The sequence below is a fragment of the Equus przewalskii genome, chromosome 27, assembly GCF_037783145.1.
Source record: "Equus przewalskii isolate Varuska chromosome 27, EquPr2, whole genome shotgun sequence".
NCBI lineage: Eukaryota > Metazoa > Chordata > Mammalia > Perissodactyla > Equidae > Equus > Equus przewalskii.
In genome coordinates, this window is record NC_091857.1 from 22,998,986 (window position 1) to 23,009,949 (window position 10,964).

Sequence of the window (10,964 nt, forward strand, 5' to 3'; positions counted from 1 at the left end):
TGCCTTAGATACATTTTCCAGGCTCTGAAAATTGCTAAACACGCCAGGTACTATGAGCGTGAGCAGGAGATTAAGCATTTGGTTATTTGGGTGAAACTCCCCCAAACCCATGGAGAAATACAGCTAATATTTAGAGTGAAGGAAATGTGTCTTCCTCCTTTCCTCACACCACTGCCTGGGCCCAGAGTGGTGGATGTGTTCTTGGTCCTCTCACTTCCAACCTATCTCCCCACCTGCTTCTGCTCCTCAACTCTCCCCTGAGTGACTCTTCCACAGGAGAGGAGTAGCTAATCATGAGACATGGTGATATTTATGCACACATTGTACTAGGTGTCTTAAATATTAAAATGTCCTTAAAGAGTATCCATGAAAGCTCTCTGCCTTTTCCTCCTGCTTTCTGGCTTTGCATAGTAAGCAGACCCAGGCAAGCCCTGAGTCTCCAAAATGTGGTTTATTTCTCTCTCTCTCTCCTTTCTCTCCCTCTGAACATGAAATTGAATAGTATTAGATTCAAGGGAAAAGAAGGAGTCCTCCTTCTGGTTTAACTGATGAGCCTGTATTGAGAGACACTAATAAATTCACATCTCACTATTAATGAAATGGTACCCTACTTCTCTTTTGGCTATTAATCCTTGAATTTGTCATTCCCTTCATCAGGCATCCTGCAAGGAGAAATTCTAGATGGCAGAGTTGTATCCACTCATTCTTGGGACCCAGTACCTTCCAAACATATACCACACCTCTAATCTTCAGCATAATTATAATACTTAATTCTACTCAATCAATCAATCAATCACTGGGCCCACTACTAATGATGAAATCCCAAAATGAAGGAAACTAAATGTGTGATGGGAATTTGGGAAGATTAAGTCAATTCGCCTGAGTCCTTAGAACAGCCTTATAATTTCAATATTTCATTTAATTAAATTAAGCCCAACATGATAGGTATCCACCTCATTCTCAATTTTTTTTTCCTCCATCAAAACTAGCTCATAAGAGGGGCTGGCCTTGTGGCACAGTAGTTAAGTTCTCATGCTCTGCTTTGGTGGCTGGGGATTCATGAGTTCATATCCCAGGCGCAGACCTACACACCACTGATCAACCATGCTGAGGCAGCATCCCACATATAAAATAGAGGAAGACTGGCAACAGATGTTAGCTCAGGACCAATCTTCCACACCAAAAAAAAAAAAAAAACTAGCTCATAGGATGTTTCCACTATGTCTTAGCCTGTGTTCCCCTGAAAGAAGATCCTGAGACAAAATCTTGAGTGTAGTACATACATTGTTTGGGAAGTGATTCTCCTAGCGAGCAGGAATGAAGGACTTAGGAAGTAAAACAGAGAAGGAGGGAAATTCAGTAGAAGAATGCTTTATTAAGCTGGTACTTGGTGCTTGATCTCCCAGGACCTTCTGAGGACTCTAATGAAATATGTTTTAGAACTCTCTGCCTGAGGGAAGAAAGCATTTAGCAACTGGCTTTCATCTCCCATTGGGCAATAGTTTCCCCTAGGGTATTGTCTCCCCCAACACCCAGATTGCCCACATGTGAGAAACGAGCAGGCTCCCCAAGGCACCAGAGAAGCCTTCGACAGGAAGTTAGAGGAACATAACGAAGGCACAAGGTGAACACTCTGTCAGGTGGCGTCTGTGAAGAACTAGCCAAGTCTTGCATGGAATTGCTGGTCATGGAAATAGATGGAGTAAAAGGTGTACCACGTTCCACATAGTCTACAGTCTTCCTCTAGCATTATACAGTTCCTGGAATGCTTTCCTTTAAACCCAAAATGTTACAGAATATCCTTCCAGCTATGACCAGCCACACTGTCTGCAAGGACCTAATACAATGGATTGATGGAACAATCTCTGCTGCTGCTCCAGTCAGCCTGAAATCGTAACTGATATCCACTATCAATCTCCTCCATCTTCAATTTTCAAATTCCCTCAACCTTTGGCAATTCTTGGTTGCCTTTCTGGTCAGATGACCTAGACTTTCATCATTTAGAAATCTGAGCCTTTATTTTGCTTGTCCTAGTTGGGCCTAGGTTATTCCATTGCCTGTTCATAGCTGTCACGGAACATAGAAGCATCAAAAGACACCTCAGTGAATTCCAAAATTACAGAGCTCTCCTCCTTGACCCTACTGTGTAGCAGTAGTCCTATCTCCTCATGATAATCAGACTCAAGTCTCCCACCAGTATAGTAACTTCTGTCTTTGCCTGCTGGTCCTCTGACATGAGGATACAAGAGTGACAAGAGATAGTACGACTTCATTCAGTGGAACACTTACTGTGTCCCCTGTAGATGTATTATACACACAAGAACCAGACTTTCTATTCTGGAAGAGCCTAAGATTGTGAGGACAAATCTGCTCCCCACATGAGTCTCTAGGAATGATGTTTAAAAGAACCAATCCTATTTCCATCCCTTGTTTCCTAGATCCCCTGTTTTCTAGCCGTTGACAAAAGAGTATTATATATTGACCGTATTCCTCTGGAAGCAAAGCCTGAGACAAAAGTTCGTATATCATGTCCAGAACATTTTCACCATCCCAAACTGAAACTCCATACCCATTAAACAGCAAGTCCTCATTACCCTTCCCCAAAGCCCCCGGTAGACACTTTTCAACTTTCTATCTCTATGAATTTGAGTATTGTAGGTCCTCATACAAGTGGAATCATAGAATATTTGTCCTTTTGTTTCCAACTTCTATTCAACATAGTATGGGAAGTTCTCACCAGAGCACTTAGGCAAGAAAAAGAAATAAAAGGTGTCCAAATTGGAAAGTAAGAAAAAATTTTCCTCTGTTCACAGATAACATAATCTTACATGTAGAAAACATTAAAAATTCCACAGAAAATTGTAGAGTGGTGATGGTTGCACAACAATGTGAATGTACTTAATGCCACTGAATTGTCGACGTAAAATGGTTAAAATGGTAAATTTTACATTATGTTTATTTTGTATTTTATCTATATTTTATCACAGTAAACAAAAGAAAAGAAAAAAAATTGCTTTTGATTTTTCTTGCTGCTTCGAGTTGAGAAAAATAACCATAACCATATGCCAATGTCAGAAGTTGTAAGGGCCACAGCCAGGCCAGCAGCTATGTTTAGGGGTACCACTTGATAAACAAATGGCTATGTGAATACACGCAAGGAAAACAGCATTTTAACTCAGAGAGACAAGAAAGGCATCATGAAGGCATCTCATGCTAGAGACCTTGAGGACAAGAAGAATTTCCATGATGGAGATTGAGGAGGAGATTATTCCAGGCTTTCCAACTGCAGGAGAAAGACAACCGCCCTTCTGCCTTGGGAATATTGAAATCGTCTTTATTCAATTACATTTAGGACATACTTTGAATAGGCTGCTAAGGTAATTTTCATTTTTATGATTGCTAACTAGCCAAGAAGAAGTAGAAGCCATCAACTCCAGGAAATATTTGACATTTAGGAAGAAAGAGGCACCGAATGAAATCCGGGCTCTCCCTTACACCCATTCAGATTCTCCTGAAAATATTTCCCTCTGCTCCTCAAGTTCAAGTGAACTTAAGAAATCTATAATTTCCAAGTCCTTTAGGCTACTGGAACAAAATTAACTGTAAATTTGAAAGTCTCCTAAGATTTTTCAATCCTTAGAATTAAAGATAATTATTACAAAATATATTTATAAGTAAATCATGTATATCAAAATACTACTAGCTTGTATTTTATACGAATAGCCCTTTCAACAGCAACACAGACTCCCTATATTTTTCCCCAGTGCCTCATTTTTTTCAGACCATTTCTTAAACTGTGTTTCAATGTCTTTCTTCTTTGCGGCCAAATGAAAGATGGATCTGAAGCCCTTTCTGTGTTCATGTATCCAGTTGCTACACTTTCTAGTAGCATCTTTGCCAGTAGCCTTGTCCAGAATATGAGCCTTTATGCCTCCTTCTTATAAGCAACCTCATTCTTTCATACTATAGAAATGAAAAAATCTATAGAACTTCATCAGATTTCCTACATGGACCCAAGTTAGAAAGAATAGTCTCAGAGTTAATCTTTGTTGTCTGCAGAGTAAGCTGGTGAGAGGCAGACTGTGCTGGGGCTCTGTCAGCTCTTTAGTAAATTACACGCGAGGATAAGAGGATAAAGGATAAAAAGGACGGTCCTTGCCTGCTGATAAAATACATTCTTTATTCTCCTTTTTCTACAATGTATTGAATAACACCATACAGCATGTCATTATATACTTGATATAACAAATGTACAATTACAACACATAAAGCCAAAAAATGCACCTCAAAAAACATCATGTTTCCTAACAGGAAGTGGAGAGATATTTCAGAACAGTGAACAAAGGTTTTCTCCGCTGAAATCTTTTAAAAGAGTGGTGTTTTTGAACATCTAAACTAGATTGTGATTCTGCCAGCTACATGAGTATTTCAGCCTTCTGTCGTGCATTAAAACATGAGTAGCAATTACCGTTAGAAAATTTGGACTAGAGGGAGTTTTTAAAATTTACTTTATTTTCCTAATTTTATTTGCATAAAGCACTTGCTTGTGACGTCATTGACTCTTCACAGCAACCTAATGGAATGGGCATTATTACCCCATTTTATAGTAGAAGTTGAGAGATGCTGAGAAATTTGCCTGAGGTCAACCTCTGAAGAAGTAAAACCCAGATTCATACAAGATCTGTTTGCATCCAATACCCTTGACTCTTCAAAGTCCAGGATACAGTTGCCACTGAATTCAGGGTGTAAAATTACCATTAGAGGGGCCACCCAATGACAGCAGTTAAGTTCACACGTTCCACTTTGGCAGCCGAGGTTCACTGGTCCAGATCCAGGGTGCAGACACGGCACCACTTGGCACACCATGCTGTGGTAGGCATCCCACATATAAAGTAGAGGAAGATGGGCACAGATGTTAGCTCAGGGCCAGCCTTCCTCAGCAAAAAGAGGAGGATTGGCAGCAGTTAGCCCAGGGCTAATCTTCCTTAAAAAATAAATAAATAAAATAAAATAAAATTACCATTAGAGTTTCTGATTTTATGGAAACAAAAATTTAAGTTTTCCTTAAGAATGAATTTAGCATGTACAATATATATCAATTATATGTCTACAAAATCTGCACCTTGAAATTTGCTTAATAAACACTATAAAAAGTTTTTATGGTTATTTGACCTCTCAATGTTTAGTCCTATTCAGTTAACACAGTTTGCTGCAATCTAAAACAAAAAATGTTATATTTAATGGCATTAATTCTGAATAGTTCACTAGCATGATACTCTAGGTACTTTTCTTCTCTATAAATTTTTTTAATACTTAGAATGTTAGCATCAATCCTTTTAAGGAACTTAATCTCTATATATTTCAAGTCAACAAAGCAAGGGGGAAGAGGAAAATTAGATGGAGGAAAAAGAAGGTGAAATAAGGAAGCAACCAAGAGATTTACAAGAATGGAGCTCTTCTGCCACCTGGTGGGTTTTCTGTGTTATAACCAAAGCTACTTAAAACTATTTTTTTTTTTTTGGAAGAATGTTTCGGTAAATTTTTATTTCCAAAAGACAGATCACTCACTCACTGGCTTCCAAATCTGAATAGCCAACACAGTCACCCAGAAAACTTTTTCATGGGAGCCATTCCTTGATATTTTTATTTCATAGTGTTTCCAGAAAGGACTTTTGTTAGTTTCTCAGTAATTCCAGTTGAGAATGATGCGGTAGATTCTCGACTGACAAGTCAGAGTTTGCAACCTTTTCATAAACAATCGTTATCGTCTTCTTTCTGGGCTCACAACTAAGCTCCACTTAGTACCTCTCTTTAACTGGGTATTGTCACATGACTGAGCCTGAGCTCTGGCAAATGGAATCCCGCCGCCTTCACCTTTATTGAATGCGGTTGTCTTGTTTTCATTGTCTTCTACCTGGATATCTTGGCCAACTTTGGCATTGGTGACAATCTCTTTCTTGAAACTTTTTCTTCTGTTGGGTTAGTTAGATTTTCTCTCCTCATTCTCCTACCGAACAAATGAACATCATCAGAGTAAAAGTCAAAGATCTCGCTCCACTCCTATGAAACTGGCCTTCCTTCTCCTCCAACACATCAGACGGGCCCCAGCTTAGTGCCTTGGACAACCTCGTGTTTCTGGCTGGAGCGCTCTTTCCTCAGATACACGGGGCCTGCTCCGCCTCGTTCAAGTCTTTGTTCAAACATTTCTTTCTCACTGACCCCTCCCTATTTGTAAATGCAACTTCCTCTCCACAAACAACTTATTCTTACCATGCTTTATCTTTTTCCATAGCAATTGTAAAATTCAACATACTACACAGTTTCAATACTTAGTATGTTTATTGTCTTCTTTACCCTGGAATATAAAATCCATAAGGGGAGGGAATTTTGTTTTCTCCGACGCTGTGTGCTCAGAAACCAGGACGGCGCCTGGCACACTGCAGATGCTCAAAAACATATTTCTTCACTGATTGAAGGGAAGAAGGTGTGAATGAATGATGAATGAATGAATGATAAGCCACCCTGTTGATAAACGAACACATGGGACAATATTAAGCCTCACAAGTACTCAAACATCCAAATTAACACTAATCACCATATTTTTCTATTAATTATTCAGTTATATGATCTTCAAATATAGTTCCTAAACCAGTGGTGTTATAGTGAATTACATACACATTTTAGTTAAATTTATGCAGTTACTTTTTAAATCAATTTACATGTAGTCATAAAGAGTTTATAACCTTTGACCCAGTAATACTAGTTTTGGAATTATGCTGCAACAAAAACATTTTTAAATACATATATTCTACGTAGCCATCTACTGCAGCATTGTTAATAATGATGAAGAGCTGAAAGACACTATTTTGCAACCATTTTAATCATAAGCACTGTGCTTCAACATGGAAAATTGTTTATGGAAAATGTGTTATAATAAAATTTAAAAATCTGTGATTACACAGTTTTTATGTGTATGTGAAGAAATATTATAAGGAATGTACAAAAATTAGAAGAATTTTTGCATATACACATGATGAGATTACATCTTATTTTTGTCACCATTTCCCAAATGTTTTGATTTATCACAGTAGTTTTTACAATTCTTTAGTATTGGAAAGGAAAATAAATTATCTTATTTCCTAATGTTTTACCCTCGTCTGATGTGAATTTATCCTAAGTTCCAAAAAGTGATCATTACTTGCTTTTATTGTATTCATCAAGAACAATTTACATCGCTGTGGAAATATCTCTAACCAGTCTTTAAAACAGATTTACTTGCATGGGAATGAGCAATTTAGCCAATAAAATCAGGCTGAATTTAACATTAATTTGAGAATTAAAGTGTTCTTTCTATTTTCTCATGTGTCTACCTAGCTCCCTGCATGGGGTCACTTTCTAATTGCTTGGCTTGTATAGATATAGTTGTGTCCATCATCCTTCCACATTTTAATAAATAGGGATTGTCTGTAATTGTCCCTCTTTTACACACATTAATATCCATTGGTTCATAGCACACTATCCAGGAATTCATGGAAGGGAGAGTTTTTCACACCAAGAAATTCAGGGCATGGAGCCACCCCTCAAAAATTAGTTTTTCCCATGGATAACTGAACTAAACCTTCAGCCTTCAGCAGACCGTGGGATTCCTATCTCTGTGCTTGATTTGCCTCTCCCTGGAAGCTCTCAACCCAGGTCAGTCCTTACCTTCTGTCTCATGTGACCTGATGGATTGTTGAGACTCAGTCTTCCTCCAGGTGCCTTGCTCAGCATGGATGTTGGCTGTGGCTAGCCCCTCCCCTTACTGGTCATGGTGAGGGGTAGCTGCTCTCAATTTCATAGTCTCCCACTGGCATGATTCTTTGCCACCTTGTCACTCCCCATTCTGTACTGACAGCCCAAGAACTAACTTTTGGGGTCATAACATTAACTCCTTCGTGTGAAACAAAGTTAATTCAACCGTTCATTGATTCTTGTTCTTGTAAAGCTAAGGATTCACGCGAACAAAACCAAAAAACAGAAGACCCTCCCCCTGGGTCCTCTTACTCCAAACGCCCTCCCTGCAGAAGCATGGCACTGCTCACACCTCTGGCAGGCTTGCCACATGACTTACTTTGGCCAGAGAAATGTGAGAGAAAGTGATACATTCCATTTCTAATAGAAGCTGTAAGAGCCATCACATACGTCTTCTATTGCCTTCTATTTCCTCTGCCAGAAGACTAACAATGACCTAGACAGGGGCTGCTTCTTCAGCCAAAGTCCAGGAATGAGCAAGTGTCCTGCGATAGAATTTAAAAACAAACAAAAAATGTTATTGTTGGATACCACTAAGATTTTTGGAGTCATTTGTTACCATAGCATAACCCAGCCAACGCTGCCTCATACAACTTGCGTCTTCATAGCATTTGAGGAAGCAGTATGATATAGTGGGCTAGCTGTGTGACCTTGGGCAAATTACGTAATCTCACTGTGCCTCATCTATAGCATTGAGATAATACCTATTTCATGAGGTTATTGTGAAAAACGAATGAAAACTTATTAATACATTAACCCTATCTGGTACATAATCTATGCTTAATAAATACTAGCTACTGCTTATTATTATTGTTATTACTATTACTATTCTGCAACAGACATGGGTTTTATCTAAATTCTGTATATTAAAGCATTGCAGAGTGTCTGACTCATATGATTAGACACTGGCTTCAATTAGACCTGTTTGCCAAATGTCTTTAATTGATCAGCCACTTCCCTTTTGTTTAGTCCTTTCATATGATCACTTCCACTGATTTCCTTTTACCATCTTTTCTTTTCCCTTTTCCTTTAAACTAGCAAAGATTTTATAACACAAACTTAAATGGAACTCAAATACCTTCAAGTCATTTAGCTCATCTTTATTGATACCCTGAAATTTGTACTGTCATAGACTTCAATCTATTCTTTGCCCTAAATGGAGTTCCAAATAAATCATCATATGTACCAAAATTTCTGCTTAAAGGACATCCTAGGACGCAGTGTGTTCAATTTGTAAACACTTAGAAGTACCTGAAATGGTCATAAGTTATGGAGCCAGAGCTTCAAGGAAAACTCTTCTTAGAAACCAATCTTTTCTGCTGTCATGTTCTCAAGGATGGGGAATAGTGTTCTGTTATCTTTTTCCTACATGGGAAAATTATACAAGAAAACAATCTTTGTTTCCTAGAAATCCTATATTTTTTGTGTCCTTAGTTTCTTTACATCTTTCTATTTTTCTCACACAAAGCATCTTTAATCATCCATGACATTGATTTTCATTGCAACCCATTTTCCTGGGTTCTGTAAACAAAAGACACATGCTTTCCATTACCAAAATCTCACCCACCTCATTTTTCATTGCAAGAAAATAAAATAGAAAGTTCTTTCTCAGAGTAAAAATTATTCTTTTCTGTTCAACTTTATAGAGGTAAAGCCTTCAGGATTGTTCTTTTTAACTGATTTTCTAACTTGCCACCTGGAATTCAGTTTCTCCCTCTACACAATCTTTTCCTTATTCTGTTGCCAAAATCATCTTAAAATTTAAATTTGATCATTTCACTTTCTGGAGTAAAAACTTCCATAGGCTCTCCAACCTCGATAGAATAAAGGCCAAATTACTCAACATGATTCTCTTCAGTATATCTTCCTCCTAAAGCCCCCTCTTCATCTCGTTCCTGTGAGAGTAACTTCTTCTTCTTCACCTTCTCTTCTGTTTACTCTCTGGCTCCTTTCCAACCTCTTCCTCCTTCTAGACCTAAGAATGTGGGCATTCTACGTAACTATGTCCTCAACCTTTTACATCTCCTTCTCTATACTCCCCCCAGAGATCTCAACTCTTTCCAAGCTGTCACTACCACAATCATCATGTAGAGCAGTGCTGTCCAATAGAAATATAATGCAAGCCACCAATACAAGCCACATATGGAATGTTAAATTTTCTAGTAGGCACATTTAAAAAGAAGTAGATGAAGTTAACTCCAATGACAAATTTTATTTAACCCAATATATCAAAAAATACTATGATTCCAACATGTAATTAACATTTTTAAAGTGAGATATTTATCTTCCTCCTTTTTGTTTTTTGGACTGTCTTTGAAAGGAATGTGTACTTTCAACTTACAGTCCATCTCAGTTAGGTTTAGCCACATTTCTTTAAAGGCCTCAGTGGCCACACGGAGCCAATGGTGACCATGTTAGACAGATCTAACACACTAAATACACTAAATACTTTACTGATGTGAGCCTTTAATGATCTGCTCAACGTCTTCTCACCATTGCCCTACCAGCACTTCAGATTGACCAGGTGTAAATGAAATGCATTTTCCCCCTACATTCCCTAGTACCTGACAATAGCACCAGCTCATCCTCCTGACTTCCTGGTGGCTATCCATGACCCCAACAATATGTCATTACTTAAGTTCTATAATCATCATAATACTGAGAAAGCAGAAGGAATCTTTCAGGTCATCCAGTTCTACCTCCAGGATTTTCTTCTACAAGAGGGGTTCTTAACCTTTGGCTAATACATCTATGAACCTCCTGGCAGTGTAAGCAAAATGTGTGTACTTGAGCTCTTCTGGGGAGACTATCCTTAACTTTACAACGTAAAAGAATTTAAACACCATGACCTAGGCTCAGCTGAGCCTCTTCCCCCTTCTATAATGGCCACACCACAGTTTATTTATTACCAAATCTGTCCGTTCAACCTTCCAGACCTCTCTCATGCCAAGCTACTTTTCCCTTCCCACTACCATCGACTTAGATCATACTCGTATCTCTTGGATTGCATTACCTATGAAAGCAAGAGATTCTACCAGGTAGCCATGGGTCAATCTGTCACTCATAGGAGGGCAACTGTAGCTTTATCACACATGACCACTCATGATAGGGGTTCACACATGAATACCCATGACAGGGCCAGATAGGCCTAGATGATTAGAAAATGGAATCAA

The 10,964-nt window shown here is 38.5% G+C and overlaps 1 long non-coding RNA gene across 1 annotated transcript; it reads right to left on the reverse strand.

Annotated features, from left to right (window-relative positions):
• Nucleotides 1-4,160: 4,160 nt before the first annotated feature.
• LOC139079811 (uncharacterized) lies at nt 4,161-9,157 on the reverse strand. Its single transcript, XR_011533745.1, has 3 exons — nt 9,043-9,157; nt 7,705-8,276; nt 4,161-6,522 (listed from the first exon to the last, which is right to left on the reverse strand). It is a non-coding gene; the product is annotated as an uncharacterized lncRNA (long non-coding RNA).
• Between the last annotated feature and the right edge of the window lie 1,807 nt (nt 9,158-10,964).